This window comes from Tamandua tetradactyla, chromosome 12 (assembly GCF_023851605.1).
Source record: "Tamandua tetradactyla isolate mTamTet1 chromosome 12, mTamTet1.pri, whole genome shotgun sequence".
NCBI lineage: Eukaryota > Metazoa > Chordata > Mammalia > Pilosa > Myrmecophagidae > Tamandua > Tamandua tetradactyla.
This window is the reverse complement of record NC_135338.1, coordinates 82213637-82216949: the sequence shown is the minus strand read 5'-3', so window position 1 is coordinate 82216949 and position 3313 is coordinate 82213637. Positions and strand designations below refer to the sequence as shown.

At 41.6% G+C, this 3313-nt stretch overlaps 1 long non-coding RNA gene across 1 annotated transcript; it reads left to right on the top strand.

Moving 5' to 3' along the window:
* The first annotated feature begins 1404 nt into the window (after positions 1–1404).
* LOC143651635 (uncharacterized) lies at positions 1405–1783 on the top strand. The gene is made up of 2 exons (XR_013160081.1): positions 1405–1450; positions 1576–1783. It is a non-coding gene; the product is annotated as an uncharacterized LOC143651635 (long non-coding RNA).
* The last annotated feature ends 1530 nt before the right edge of the window (positions 1784–3313 follow it).

The window sequence follows — 3313 nt, the reverse complement described above, 5'->3', positions numbered from 1 at the left end:
ATCAAACAGAACTACTGGAGAATTCTCTGAGAGATGCCACATAATGGCCCAGAATCCCACTGTCTACCCCACTGATCTAAAACCCTAGTGACTAGTGGGGTTTGATAGTTTAGGCATTTTTTCCCAAAGCCTTCTCTTTTAAACTAAAATGCCCTGTGTGGGTGAATTTGCTGGCATGGGTCATTCAGTCATTCAGAGCTTTGAGTTGACAGATGGAATCATTTTATCAATGTATCAGCTGAAGATGTGACTTAAGGTGTTAGAAGGCAAAACATTGATTTGTAAAGCGGAAATGGGTTCTGTACTGGTTTAAATCTGTGGTGTACTCCAGAAACGCCATGTCCTTTAATCCTCATTCAATATTGATAGGTGGGAGCTTTTTGATTATCCATGGAGATGTGACCTACCCAATTATGGGTGGCAACTTTTGATTAAATGGTTTCCATGGAAATATATCTCCACCCATTCAAGGTAGGATTGTTTACTGGAGCTCTTTAAGAGGGAACCATTTTTGAAAAAAGTTTGAGAGTCCACGCAACCAGAGACCTTTGAAGATGAAGAAGGAAAATGCTCCTGGGGACCTTCATGAAGCAAGTAGCCTAGAGAGAAAGCTAGCAGATGTCGTGATGTTCGCCATGTGCCTTTCCAGTTGAGAGAGAAACTCTGAACCTCATCAGCCTTCTTGAATCAAGGTATCTTTCCCTGGATGCCTTTGATTGGACATTTCTATAGCTTTGCTTTAATTTGGACATTTTCAAAGCGTTAGAACTGTAAACTTGCAACTTCATAAATTCCCCTTTTAAAAGCCGTCTGGTTTCTGGTATTATCACATTCCAGCAGCTAGCAAACTAGAACAGGCTCCAAAATATTTCGTAAGTTTTCTTTCTCTTTTGTTATACTTAATGTTCTCCAAAACTCACAAGGCAAAAAAATAGTCAAGAAACACAACCGGATTAACATTTTTGCAAAGCAAGCAAATTCAAAAGCTTCCAAGAATGTCTTTAAAAAAAAAAAGCGAGAGAGCAGGGGTGCTGAGAAAAGAATGTAGGGCCTGAATTACGTCCTCCAGATAGCCCCAGCCCTGGCAGTCTGCCAGCTTCTTATCTGGAACCAGAGGCCCTGTTTCCCACAGGGCAGGCTAAGTCCTGTCACATCCTAATAAAAAGAAGTCAGACCCAGGGGTCATTCTTTCTGTTAGTTTGTTAAAAGGCACAGCTTTAAAGGGAGGTTTTTCGTTTGTTTGTTTGTTTTCAAAGAACGAAGTGAATATCTACTTTTACAAAAGATTTACTCCAAACTAAGAGGTAAACTAAAAAATGACTTTTGTATGCTCTGAAGTTCTCAAAACTATGGAATATTCCTTTTGTTCAAGGCGCGTTGCCTAGCAACGCAGTGTGCGTGCCCCTCCCTCAGACGACGCTCTGCCTGGGGGACCCCAGCAGGTCTGCAGGTGCCTTCTCCCTCCTGGCTTCAGGCCGGACGTGGGGTGTGGGCATGTGGGGACGCGGGGCCACCCATTCCTCAGGCTCAGGGCCCTTTCAAAGGGGGCCTTGAACTCTGTTTCCGCGTATCAAGCCTACAGGATGCATAAGGAAATTGCCTTCACTCTGGGTATATGGGGACAAGAAATGCAAGCTCAGCGCTAAACCCACGCGCCTGCTTCGGCTGAGCAACTCCCAAGAGCAGCTTCAAGGAAACTGCTTGGAACCTCATTAGAACTGAGAAACCCATGGAATATTCCTACAGCAGAGCTTCGTGTAATAAAAAGGAGTAGGATGAAGTATTAAGAGTGTGCACTGTGTGAAAAATAGACTTCAAAAAATGTCAGAAGCCCAGGGCTAGCTCAGAAATGGTTGGTAAGAGGCAATATCTTGGGGAATTATAGTTTCATGGGAACAGTTTGTATTTGGGGGTGAAGAAAAAGTTTTGGTAATGTATGGTGGTGAAGATAGGAGAACATTGAATGTGATGAATTAATTCACATTGTGAATGTGATGAATGAATTGTACACTTAAAAATGGTCAGTGGAAAATTATATATATATGTAACCACAGTAAAGTGTTTTTTAAAGTAGAAAAATGGCGGTAGTTTTAACTTCCTCCCGGCAACAATCACCCCCCACCTCATTGAAAGCATCATTAATAAAATAATTTTTGAAAAATTAAAAGACAAGGTCAACTGGCTCTCAAGAAGAAAAATCACAGGTATATGGAAAATATGGCATGCAGTTAAAAATTCTGCAGAATAGCCACATAGAGAAAATAGGAACGTGATCTTCATTTGAACACAGTTTGGGAATTTAACTGCCCAAATAGAATTAGAGAATCCCCACAGCTTGAAAGAGTGGAGGTACAGTGATGGTGAACAGAACATAGAGGTAGAAATGACATTCCTGGCTTCACGGAAACAAAATAAGCTAAGAAAATCCTCACTAGTTGATCAAATAAAAAGTTAAAAAAAAAAAAGGCTTCTTGATGATGAGATTCGTGTATTAGAGAAGGACATGGTGTGAGAGATTCATCTTTTCATTCATTTGACAAACATTTGAGAGGAGCAGAGAATGTTAAGGCATTGGGACAGGGGCACTTGAAGGGAACATGAAAAGAAAAATAAGAAATAGAGGCGCTAGTAAGCTGGGATGGTAGCAAACTCAGGAACAGCAGATGATACAGTTGGGAAGGAAAGAGGGGTGTGGTAGTTTGAAGTTGTATGTATCCCAAAAAAGGTCATATTCTTTTAATCCATTCCTGTGGCTGTGAACCTGTTGTGGGTGGGACTCTTTTATTAGGTTATTTCAATTGAGATGTGACCCACCTCATTCAAGGTGGGTCTTACTCTTGCTGTTGAAGCTAAGAGATGAAATTAAGAAAAACTCGTGGAAGAAGCCCCAGAGAAGCTGAGAGTCAAGGTCACATCCACAGAAGTTGAGAGAGGAAACCAGTAAAGCCAGAAGCTGGAAGCAACAAAACCTCGGAGAGAAGGGCGAGTCTAGCAGGCATCACCATGTGCCTTGCTTTCTGACAGAGGAGCCTAAGATCACCAGTAACCAGTTTTCAGGGAAAGTATCAACCTGTGGATGCCTTAATTTGGATATTTCATGACCTTAGGACTGAAAACGTGTAAGCTAATAAATCCTCATTGTTAAAATCCTGTACATTTCTGGTATATTGCACTCCAGTAGCTTTAGCAAACCAAAACAAGAAGTAAAATCAGGACGGGGGAAATGAGTTTGGGAAGCTGACAGAGGGCACACATAGAGGGTCTTGGCTCCAGGCCTAGGAGAGTGGGAATATCTATTATATACTAGGGAATA